Raw genomic sequence first — 13,019 nt, 5'->3', positions numbered from 1 at the left:
GGAAAGCAATTAACAACGAGGCAGAAAGAAACACGTCAAAGGAAAGAAAGCTATGACTTCGGTAATAAATTTTGTTCGATCATTCAGTTTCCCTTCATGAAACTTAAGCATGCACAATCCTTTATTTTCCTTCTGGGCTAGTGGGGTTAATTAATTTGGACAGAGAGTATTGAACTTCTTCTGATGTTGTTACAGAGGAGCTCTCAGTGATACTGAAACACAACCTGATATTCCTAATGCCAGGGAGAGGCTAGGGTAAGGTGAAGATGTTAATTACTTTTATAGACTTACCAAACATTAACAAAGTGTTTTCTTTTATCAGTAATTAGGGTGGCTCTTGTTCCACCCATGCATGGGAGTATGTGGAATAATTAACAGCCCAGACAATGCACAGCCTGGGTATCTTGCTGACACTGAAAAGAAGTATCAAACACATATGAAAAAGGAAAGAATAGCTGATTAAAGTGTCAATCACTTGAGGAAAATATGCATTTGACCTTCCATCACATTCCTGCAACAGACAGAAGAATAAAGCTCAAAGATGACTTCTTATACTGGGAATAAAAAGTGAGAAAATAATGGTATTACTTGATTATCATTTTGGACCAGCAGTGTGTACCGCTCTATCTAAGCAAATGCTGAAATAGCAGAGGCAGTGGGGGAAAGGGATTTGGCTGAGAGGTGTCCCTGATTTAGCAATCAAACCTAAAGAAATGGAGGGGAGGCGCCGGGGGGGGGGGGGGAGAGATCTGGTGGCAGAAGAGCTGCCACTTCCTGAGATCTTCCAGCTCACCTTTGATGTCAGCGAGAGGGAAATTCAGGACATGTTCTTGTAGTATTTTGATTTTTTTTTTACTGTTTTTGATATTCCATTGTAACTTTTGCTTTGCAAACCACTTTGAGCTCTCATTGAAAAAGAGAAAGTTGGGTATCTAAGTAATGATAAGAAATACAATGGGGGGGGGACCCCATGTATGTTTTTTTATTTCAGTATTCTTCTGCTCTTCTACCTGTTTTACAGTAGGACAGTGACCCACCAGGCTGAATGTATCCTGCCAGCCAGTTGATGGCAGTTCAAAAGGGGATTGATCAAGCTTCTGTTTTTGCTGCCTGCATGAGGTTGCAATAATGGGAGGTGATCAAGCATTTGACAGACCATAAAACATGGCTAGGAAGCTGTGTTTGTTTGGCTTGGTATAGCACAAGTTGTGTAGTCGGACACCAGTAGTCCAGATAAGCTGCCAATTATGATACATGGTACATCTCAAGAACACAGGATGTTTCACAAAGAGTAAACTATACAAGGGAGCTAAATCATGTAAACAAATCTGGTATGTGTCAACTCAGAAATAAGACACATGGTTTTCTATGGAGCTTTCTCCCAGGTAGAACTGCAGCTGAAATGAAATATATCTCAGTATCACTGAGACTCAGTGCAAGGATTCCTTTGTCCACAGTGTTGTCTATACAAATTTAATAATAAATAATAATATTGTCCATTTTAATGAATATCCCACATCCGTCTCCCGTGCTGTTTTAATCCCCCAGTGCTCCAGCAGTAACATGGCACAGATGTCTGGTACCAGACCTTTGGAATTAGCTGTCGGATGCTAGTGACTCAAAGCCACTCAGTGGGCATCTGATCATTTCTGAAGCCCAAATAGATAATCCTTAAACACACACACACACACACACACACACACACACTCCTTGGAGCTGATATAATTGCTTCCCTTTTAATAATGATTTCAAATGTAAAATCTTCCTTAGGATAGACAGATTTGATCACAACAAAAGGAGATTAAACTAATGAAACAGACTGTCATTTTATTTGCAATTTGGAGACTACTAGAAAGGTTTCTCCTTTGGTAAGGTATTAATATGTCTTTTCAGCCATGATGCATAAATTGAGCACCTGCTCTGGCAATCAGAGTGCATTTGTTGTTATCAGCCCCAGATATTCATACTTTGATTCAGAAGATAGTTTTTAAAATGTGTTTCCCTTAATGAGGATTGCAGGCATATGCTTACACAAAGCTTTCTAAAAATGATGCAAACAGCAGGAAGAGCAATATATACTCTTCCCAAAAAATGGCATGTCACATGTCTGGTTTGAAATCAAATCCAGAGAAATATGCTCAAGTGGCTTTCATTTAAAAATATTGTTTTTGAATTCTCATTTAACTAGCTGTTAAATATATTGAATGATGGCTGTGTGAATGATGAACCTCTCTTAGAAATGGATTTTTTTTAAAAAGGAAACTTGACAGTAATAAAATGGCATCATGTACTATGGCACATTAGAAAGGGATGGTGGCTGAGGATCACCATCCTTCAATAAGCAGATTTCCAATGGTCAGAAATGATCAGTCAACAGTCCATCAAGGGAAGCTAACGGTTTTCGGAAAATAATACCCAGCAGGGTTTGGGAAGCTGATGCCTTCCAGCTAGTAGGAAATGGTTTGGAGTCTGCAGTTTGTATTAAAGAGAGAAAGGAGTTTCTAAGTAGAACTATCTGAAACTGGAGCACAGCCTTGAGACAATTGGGGGGCGGCTGCACAATTTGCTGTCAATGCAGATTTAGCTGTTTTGCTACCTGTTTTTAGAAGCCTTCTTCGTACCTTTTATATCTGTGAATTAATCAAATAATCCAAAGTCGCCAAAGGATAATAAACCAGTTTTCCAAATTTCAGCAGCAATCTGTTATTTTTTATTTATTTAAAAAATCCTCATGAAATTTATTCATTATTATAGTGGGAATTTCTCCTAATAAACACCTTTCTGTATTTAGTTTTGACTGGTGTATGCATTTTTGCAAACAATTTATTCCAATATAATGCATTATATTACATTACAGTGGTACCTTGGTTTACGAACTTAATTCATTCCGGAAGTCCGTTCTTAAGCCAAAGCCATTCTTAAACTGAGGCGCGCTTTCCCTAATGAGGCCTCCCGCTGCCGCCGCCCTTCCACCATTTGGATTCCGTTCTTAGACCGAGGTAAAGTTCGCAAACTAGGACACTACTTCTGGTTTTGTGGAGTTCTTATACTGAATGGTTCGTAAACAGGGCTGTTCTTAAACCAAGGTACCACTGTATTTTTTAGTAATATATGTCATTTTTTAGACACACTCCCCCCCCAATGTAGACTTTTTTGTAAACATGGTTTCGCTGGAGAACTGCACCTCAAAATCCAATTAGCTGCAAATTTCAAAGGATGGCTGCAATTCAGCTCTCATGCCAACCTAGCAGTTCAAAAGCATGAAGTGCAAGTAGATAAATAGGTACCGCTCTGGCGGGAAGGTAAATTGCGTTTCCGTGCCCTGCTCTGGTTCGCTAGAAGTGGCTTAGTCATGCTGGCCACATGACCCAGAAGCTGTACGCCATCTCCCACGGCCAATAAAGCAAGATGAGCGTTGCAACCCCAGAGTTGTTTGCGACTGGACCTAACGGTCAGGGGTCGCTTTACCTTTATTGTTTTGGGAAGTGTGGATTTGATAAATTTGATTTGAATCTCTCCTCCCATCCATAACCAAGACCAATACTACACATGATGAGTCTCACAAAACCTAAGAAGAAATGTTTACATATAGTAGTTCTTCCCCCAAAACATGCCATGTACATTTTGTCCAACATTGCCCAGACAAAGCTATTTGCTTTAATAGGCCAGGACACCATTTTTCACTTAGCATTTTGTGTCTCATATAAGTAAACAATTCTTTTCTGTAATGAGTAAACGTGTTTTCCCCCCACTGGAAGCTAGGTTTATATTTCAACCTCATAATGTGGTATGCAAATGTAATTTTAATAGATTCCTGTGAAATAACGATGGCAGTATGACAATTAATTTTTTCCTTCTTAGATGAAGTATTGCTCTTCACATTTGATTTTAAGATAAAGGGAAGGAGGGGTTGGTTTTTGAACTTTATCACATCTGGAGGATCAAATGAATATTCAGATAAGAGAGGAAATTAATCAAGCAGTGTCATTTTTCTAACTTTTCAGTATGATGATCTCTGTAAGCTGTCAAAAGCCGGGTTTAATCAATCACAGGATACAATAGGCACACTTCTGTAGCATTAAGCATGCAAGTAACATACTCTGCACAAGTCAGAAAGCACTGCAAATTTTATTCTTTTAGATACCAGACAGCATTACAGCACTTCAGAATCTTTTTACTCCTTTAGAAAGAGAAGTAGAGAGTAGGGGCCCTACCAAGATAGCAATATAAAATTCAGAAGGTCCATTTCTAAGGTGAGCTGAGCAGATAATGTGCATAATAACTGGGCACATTCACTAGTCTCATGGAGAATGTGTATGTATGTATGTATGTATGTATGTATGTATTAAATTTGTATACCACCCTATACCCGTAGATCTCAGGGCGATTCACAACATAAATCTTCACTGAAGAGGCAATTGTGCACATTTTCTGGTCAATATGCACAATCCCCAACATGCCTTAGGGAATGTGAATATCTCGGCTGATTTTTGTAAATTATCTCACTTTTATACATACTGACCAGAAAAAAATGTGCAGTGGAGATATTTACATCCCCAAAAGCCCATTGGAGATTATGCAAAATGGTAGAATGTACACAATTCAGTCACTATGCGCAGAATCCCCGAGGTCTCGTGTATTACACATAAAGGCCAGAGAATATACAAAATTCAGTTGAGTATAATTGTGGCTGCAATTATACCCAGAATGTTGTCCTGACATCATTTGAACTTTTGTGATATATTCCATATCTCAGCTGGACCTTAGAAGCAATGTACCTAGAACTGCTTTGCAGTTAAGCCTATTACTTATTTCCCCTCAGTCACCAAATACTGTGAATAATGCTATTTTTCTTATTCCTGACCTCACTTACATTTTAGAAGCCCATTTTAACCACCAAAGGTACAAAAAGGGAATGGGAGGGGGATGAATCTAAGGATTCAGGATTTACCTTTAACAGCCTTCCCTAACCTGGTGCCCTCCAGATGTTTTGGGACTACAATTCCCATTTGCGCCCGCCAACATTGCTGGGAAGGCACCATGTTCAGGAAGACTTCTGCTTTCAGAGTTCTGTGGCAAGTCCCCACAATTTCAGTTGTCATTTTGCTAGGTAGTTTGAACGAAGAAAACATAACCTCAACTTTCAAGGCAATGAAGGAAAAATACAGTTGTTTTTAAGTGTGAGGTAACTAATGCTGTCCAATTACTTATATTTGGCTAAGGGGCTGGTACAAGCATTTTATTACACTGAAAGAGCAGCAGAGTGGCATAAGGGAATAAGAGCCTCAGTTTAAATAACCATCACCACTTTGTACATGACAGATGGTTATTTTCCCTGGGATGTGAAAGCTCATTGGAAGGGTCAAATAGCTTGTATTAACATCGAATAATGAGCGAGACTCCACTAGTCTCAACACGTGCTATGAATTTCACGTATTTCTGATGGCATTCCGAGCTTTCTCTGTTCTTCTCCTACCCCCGCCTGACCCTGGGCACGGTAGATATGTTCCAAAATACATTGTGATAATTGCATCCCTCTTCCTAGAATTAAAAGGTGGGAAATATCAAACCTTTCAGTGATTGTTTCAAATAAACCCATGTTTGTAATACCCCCCTGGGCTTTCCCTCCCCCATTTGAACAGAATGAGCTTCCTAGCAATGCCAAGAAACACGGATCTGAATGTGCCTCTGCTTGCATGTGGCTGCCTGGCATCCAAGAGCCAGTTATCTCTCTTCTAGGGGCGACTCCCAAATATCACATTTGGGAAGACAAATATAAGAACAAAGAATGTCTTGCAGGGTAGATTGAGTCCCTGACTACACTGCTTGTTGTGCTCCATGTATGAATATTAAAATTTGAAGATTATTCACGCTACTGTTGTATTTTAAGAAGGGCTAGGTGACTAATCAGTCAGTGATTTAAACATATACTAAAATTAGAAATGGGAAAACCTTCCCCAGCTCAGTAACGAAAAGGGTTGAGAATGGGCATCTGTGAATCCTTTTAAAAATGCACCTATTATCCCCCATATTTTGGGGTACACATGCAGTTTCTTTCTGAGGTGTATGCACAGTCTTTAAATGGCGGTTGGATGGTAACGGAGATGAGGGAAAAGAACTGCATCATGTATGCAACAATGTGATACTCCCTTTCCTACATGTCTGTTTGGAAAATGTTTGCCAGTTTTGTTGGCAATTTTTAAAACCAAGTACAGTGGTACCTCAGCTTGTACAGTACCTCAGTGGTACTGCAGCTTGTCACGCTGGCCATGTGATCCGGAAGTGTCTGCGGACAGCGCTGGCTCCCGGCCTATAGAGTGAGATGAGCGCACAACCCTAGAGTCTGGCAAGACTGGCCCGTACGGGCAGGGGTACCTTTACCTTTACAGTGGTACCTCAGGTTACATACGCTTCAGGTTACATACGCTTCAGGTTACCGACTCCGCTAACCCAGAAATAGTGCTTCAGGTTAAGAACATTGCTTCAGGATAAGAACAGAAATCGTGCTCCGGCGGCGTGGCAGCAGCAGGAGGCCCTATTAGCTAAAGTGGTGCTTCAGGTTAAGAACAGTTTCAGGTTAAGAACAGACCTCTGGAATGAATTAAGTACTTAACCTGAGGTACCACTGTATTTTATTCACAAGGATCTCCCTCCTCAAACTCTCCAACATATGGACTCTGAGGTGTTTTCCCCACCCTATTTCTACCAGCCATACTCTACCAGCTACCTTTGAAGGTCACATCTGCACAATGCAGCCCCCTTTCCCACAATTTCCTGAACTGGAAATTTCCAGCCAAATTGCTTATCCTGCTGGTTTGACTTTGGGGGTATGGTTCTGTAAGGTGCCTACCCATTATTACACACACACACACACACACACACACACACACACGTATTTTTCTATGTATAAGACTAGGGTTCTTCCCTTAAAACATAATGTCCAAAATTAGGGGGCATCTTATACATGGATAGTGCCAAGGGTGGATTTTCTTAAATCTGAGTCCCCCAAAATATCTTATACATGAGGGTGTCTTATAGATGGAAAAATATGGTATATTTAAAAGTTCAGGTTGACCTCAGCAATCGACAAACTTGTGCCAACAGAGCAGCTGCCTTTTTGAGCACCTAGCCTGAGAAATAAAAACCGTGCTGGCACAAAACCAGCACATAAACCTTTAATATATTCCTGATTTAAATCATGAGAAGGGGCAAGGGAGCTCACTTCAAAATACCATAATGCATTGCACACTGGGTAACTTTGTATTTTGAGCCAAGCATTTTCAAATTATGATGGCATTACAACCAAAAACTAGAGCTCTAGCTAAATTGAATGGGGATGAGGAAGTATTCCCAGGTCCTGACCAGCTGCTGCATTCTCTGCCGCCTCTCTGATAGCAGAGGAATGACAACCCAGTGACCTGCCAGATGTTGCTGGACTCCAACTCCCATCAGCCCCAGGCAGCATGGCCAGTGGTCAGGGCTGATGGGAATTGCAGTCCAGCAACATCTGGAGAACCACAGATGTTTCCCATCCCTGCTTTATGACTACCTGATTTGCAATAAATCTAGCAGCTGGTGGAACCAGAGTGTTAAGGCTCAGCTAGCAAGGCTACAGCAAGGAAGGAATTTGAACCAACAGATTTTTTTGCATGCCAGGAAAGGAAGAGGAACTCTCCAATTGCTGTCAAAGGTGCGGGAAGCTCACCTTCAGGATATACTAAGATTTTTGTCATGTTGTGGGTTTTAATCAAATACTTGCTCAATTAATCTGTTGTTAACTCAGGACTGCTGCCTGGAAAATCAGCTCGAGATAAATTGGCCGTCAATGCTAGTGCTTTGATCACAGTGTTATTGCCGAAAAACGAACATATTATTAGTTCACGCATTCCACTTCAGTGTTAAATAAACACGGTGGGCAAGGGAGGAAGGACAAATGTGATCGCTCTACCCTTTGTTGCCATCTTCAGAACTCCTTAGACAGGGAGACTTTTCTATTTGTGTACAAGGGGAACCTTAATTTCCCACTCCAGCCATCACACCTAGACTCTCATTGATCCCCACAAACGTAGGTCATTTTAGGACAAATTAGATGGCTTTTAAGTAGGGATGGAGAACCCGTGTTTCCCCCAAATTTTGTTAAACTACCACTTCCCTCACCCCTGACCACTGGCCATGCTGGCTGGGGTTGATGGGAGTTGTAGTCCCATCAGCAAGTGGAGGGCATCAGATTTTCCCATCCCTGTTTTAAAAGGACACATCTATGGAGGAGAGGGCTTTAGATGACCATAAGCCATGAGGGCTGCTTGAAATCCCTGTGTTGAGAGACACTTAAGCAGTATTCCAGCTGCTGAATACAAGCTGCCATGTTCAAAGCCTTGCTGGAGGCATCTTCCTCATCGCAGCTGGAAACCAGATGGTGAACGAGATAGATCTTTGGTCTCTTCTTATGCTTCCTGCCTGTTGGGAAATTCACAGATCCAGAGAGGCTTAAGGGTGCTACAGAACTGCTCTCTAAAGCCATACACTCATATATCAGGTGCTCCCTACCTTCTTTAGCTGGTAATGAAGTTGGGGAGCCAGAAACCCCAGCAAGATCCAGCTGCATCTGCAGCACAGGCTGCTCTTGCATCTCAGAGAATATGAAAACTTCCTCCTCCAGTAAATCCCTTATTAATATGCATGCAAGATGTAAGGGAAGAAACCTGGGGAATTGTAGCCCTTATCTTCTGTAGCATGAAAGCAGAGTTAATCTGAAATGTTCTTTAAAAATCTGGATAAAGACCATGGAAGGAAACACCTGGGAATGAACAAGCAGAGCAAAGTTAAATATATTTTTATTGGCATCCATCTGTCTTGAGAGACAATGGCGTGTGCCTCTGGGGGAGAATCACAGGTGCCATCCAACCATCTAAGGGACTTCACTCTGGATTTCTGTAGGGTTTTCTTCTCCTGAAGATATGCCGCAAGGCAGCAGAGGTTTAGGATCAGAGTTTTCCTTCTCCAAGATGGGCTACCTTCCTAGGTTAACAAGCCCCATCTGCCCCTCACTCCCCTCTACAGCAACTGTCTTCTTGACCATTGGACCCACTGTTCGTCCCATCTGTTCAACCCACCGGAGCCAGTCATTGCATGCAGGGGAAGTCCCTAACTCACCAAGGGGTTGAGACTTATTGGCTACTCTCACTGGGTTTAACTAGCCAGTCAAAGCCGCTTCCTGGGATGTGGTTGCATGCTGACAGCTTCCAGGAGCTACAGGTGAGAGCTGAGTGCAGGATGGAGACCAAAGGTGGACAAACTGCCCCAGAAGGAGCATGATGTGTCCCCCACCAGAGGTACTACCCTCCCATAACACCCCAAAGTTAAATATTACAAAGCGGGGGGGCACATAATTAGTAGGGAGCAATTCATTTATTATTATTATTTTCTTCTTCTTCTTCTTCTTCTTCTTCTTCGTCGTCGTCGTCGTCGTCGTCGTCGTCGTAATAGTGGTGGTGATGCAGGAGTTGAGAACTTTTTCTGTTGAGGGCCACATTCCCTTGGACTAATCTGTCAGGGGCCACATGATGGCAGTGGGTGAAGCTAAAGTCAGTAGTGGATTGGGCCAGAGCCAAAAGACTCCTTTCTTTGCCCTCCCTCTAATACCCCCTTCCCTCTCTTTTTCTCATTCATTTTGTTTCTCTTCCTCCACTCCTGAGCAGGTTTTCACGTAGGAGGGCTTATCTTATATATGAGGAGCTGTATTTATATGGAGGCATGCAAGCTCCCATCTACAGTCTAAAATGGTGCCACCTGCCCCGACAAGAAGTAGGCCACAGTCGAGATTGCTGATTCTAATTTATTTTACAAGCTTGCCAGTCTAAGGCACTGAGTTATAGAAACTCCCATAAATGCAGCTGCTAAGTCCACAGTTAAAAGGCTACAATGGTGATTGGCACCTATGTAATTGAGTAAATTGGTTTGTGTGTGTTCCCTGAAAGTGGTCTAATTTTGGACTATGTCATGAAATGATGGAATCTAGAGCTGATTGGCACAAGCAATTTCCTGGAGGTAACTTTAGTCCAAATAAACCAACAGTGAGCCCTGGGTTTAACTGTTTCTGGAAACGATTGGGCTTGTGTTTGTCACCTGAAGGTGCTGTTTCAATCTCAGTTATGCACAGGTTTATGCAAGGTTCACCTATGAGTTTTTACTGTGTCATTTCCACACCTACACAGGATTTTCTGGGGGGGAGGGGGGCTTTGGAATGAATCAGGAAGTCTCTTCTTCAGACAGTGGGTGGGTGCGACTGGATTTTTCTCTACAGCTGAGCAACCTTCCCTAACTGTCAATCACAGCTGTCACTTCACCCATTGACTAAAAAGAGTGAAAAGTTGGAGGAGGATCATTTCTCACATTTAGTGATTTGCTAGGGTGGCATCTGCATATTTTGCTTTGTATCTCTTGTCCTGCAAAAGCTTTGAAAATATACCAATAAATGAACAAACCACAGAGTCTGGTCCCAGTAGAGTAGGTTCATCTGTATCCTCTATGTGGCAGGCCTGCCCCCCTGCTAAAAAACGGGGGTATTTTGTCATGTTTTAATAGCTCACAAAATTGCTGCTTAGGGAATCTGAATCAATTGCTTAGGAAATCTGAATCACACTGCTTTGTGTTAGGGACTTCACTAGTTTTTTTACCTTCTTATATCAGGCATGGCCTGCTTGCAATGCTAATCAATAGACATAGTTAATAATTGGCCCTAGAAAAATGGATTTGGGAATGAATTTCTGTGCCTTTGGCGAATTGGGTTTTATATCGTATGGTTCTTTATATGCAGCAAGACTTGCTCTGCAAGCCCATGAGGAATGTTTTTCGTGAGTGAAGCCACATACAGAGGGGGCCCCACTTTCAACGTGGATGCTCCCAGGTTAACTAACTGGCATTTCCAGTGTAAAGCATCAGGCAGCAGGTCAGAGGAAAGACTGTGTGTGTCGTCCCCCACCCCACCCCCGCCGCCTGAGACCCTGGAGCACTGCTGCCAGTCAAATACAGGAAGTAACCCTGGACAAGAAGGACAAATACCTCAGCTTAGTTGGAGGCAGCTTCTTCCTGTGTGTCTCTAGTCCATTTCTTACACAGAAAGACAGGTAATTGATCCCTATGGAATAATGAAAAAGAGTGCCATACAGAGATATAATGGGAAATTATTATTCATCCGCTCTTTGACAGGTTAAGATTATACTTCTCAACTATTCCTTAGTGTTCGCTTTCCTCATTTGAAAGAACCTGCCTGACAGACTGGAGGGTTCGAGAGGCATGAACAGCTGGGGGGGGGGAGGGTTGTGTGTGTGTATTTTTGCAAAGTCTGTGGAGGAAATGAAGTCCACTTCACACATGTTTCTGTCCCTGTGTACAAGAAATGTGCATGCTGGAGGTGCATGTGCACCCTCGCTTCTTTCCCTTTATCATTAATGAATCTGAAGAATGCTTAATTAGTCACAGAATAAAGATTATACTACTAGCATACACACAATATATTCTCTAGGCCAGGGGTGGCTAAACTAGGGTGCTCCATATATTCTTGGACTCCTCTTATTAGCCCAAGCCAGCATGGCCAATGGTCAGGGAGAGCAGAACAGTTAAGTATTGGACTAGGCTTTGACAGAGCCGGGTTCAAATCCTCATTTAGTTGTGAAAGTCACAGGGTGACCTTGGGCCAATTATACTGCCTCAGCCTCACTTACCTCACAGGGTTGTCAGGAGGCAGAAGTGTGTGAAAGGAGAGAGAGAGAGAGAGAGAGAGAGAGAGAGAGAGAGCGAGCTTGTACCCTGCTATGGATATAAATGCATAAACGTGGGATATAAATAAAAATGAACAAACAAGACTTGAATTGGTTGACTACATACTAGAAATTCTCTAGTATTGGGGGAACATGCATAAGCTCAGCAAAAATATCTATCCCCATCTGTGACATTATTCCCAAAGTATTAAAGAGGTTTAATACATAGTCAAGGCAAACGTACCTTTTTTTAAGCACAGCCTTTTAAATATTTATTTTGTAGTGTCTCTTTTCTTAAAAAATATTATTTTTCCAGTCTGAAGAAAATTGTCATCTTCCAAGCCTTAACAGTAATAAGCAGAACTTAAGGTGTAAAATCACACTGTTTCACCTTACAAGCCTCCTCCCATTTTGTGGGCAGCTGGGCGGGGGGCGGGGGCGGGGGGGGGGGGACACACACGACAGTGTCGAACTGCAAGTTAAAATGTTGCTGGAATAAAGCCCTGAAGGGAACAAGATGCGACAAGCATTCAGTCTGTGTTCGCTACATTCGCTGCAGCCCTTGAATGCACTAGAGCATTCATGGCACAAATTAATGTTTTGTCTCTACATTATCATTATTATTATTATTTGGGGTTGTACAAAAATAATCTGCTCTGCAGGTCTCAGATTAATTAAATGCTGACAAATCAGCAACATGCAGGCTGGGTAAGCTGCTTCTTGCCCTTTTTCTACATTAAGACATAATGCCCCAAGGAAATGAACACGTTCCATTAGGTGAAATCGATATCACAGAAATCTCTATGAAGCTATTCAATTATGTTGGGAAAAGACGTTAATAAAAAAGAAAGAAAATTACCTGGTGCGAATGACTGGTACTTTAGCGTCCAAGAAGAATGCTCTGATAGGCCCACTGCAACCAATAAAGACAACTCATTGGTTTTTGCAAGGAGGTTCCCCCTCACAGGGATGAAGCAGTCAGCAGTCTCTAGGTTTTCTTTCTTTGATGGTTCCATAATTATTTCTAATGATTTCTGGCCCATTTAAAGGAAGAACCAAAGTAACAAGGAACTCTCACTGGAGAATATCATTAACAAAATCTGTTACTTTCTCCCACCATCAAACATACAGTCCAAGCTGTGTATGTTTATTCAGGAGTCACTCACACAAGCAGGGCAAGGCTTTCCTTGCCTATTGACTTAGAAGCAAGCAGGCTTCTACAGGCAGCACACAATTCTTGCATCACCTCAAGACCTCCCC

The 13,019-nt window shown here is 42.1% G+C and overlaps 1 long non-coding RNA gene across 1 annotated transcript in view; it reads left to right on the top strand.

Moving 5' to 3' along the window:
* LOC308469255 overlaps positions 1–13,019 on the top strand; it is a 270,286-nt gene that overhangs the window by 6,866 nt on the left and 250,401 nt on the right. The window lies entirely within an intron of this gene.

Source organism: Podarcis pityusensis, assembly GCF_964106645.2.
Source record: "Podarcis pityusensis genome assembly, chromosome: 2".
Taxonomy (NCBI): Eukaryota; Metazoa; Chordata; class Lepidosauria; order Squamata; family Lacertidae; genus Podarcis; species Podarcis pityusensis.
The sequence above is the reverse complement of the archived record's forward strand: the minus strand, read 5'-3'. Positions and strand labels throughout refer to the sequence as shown.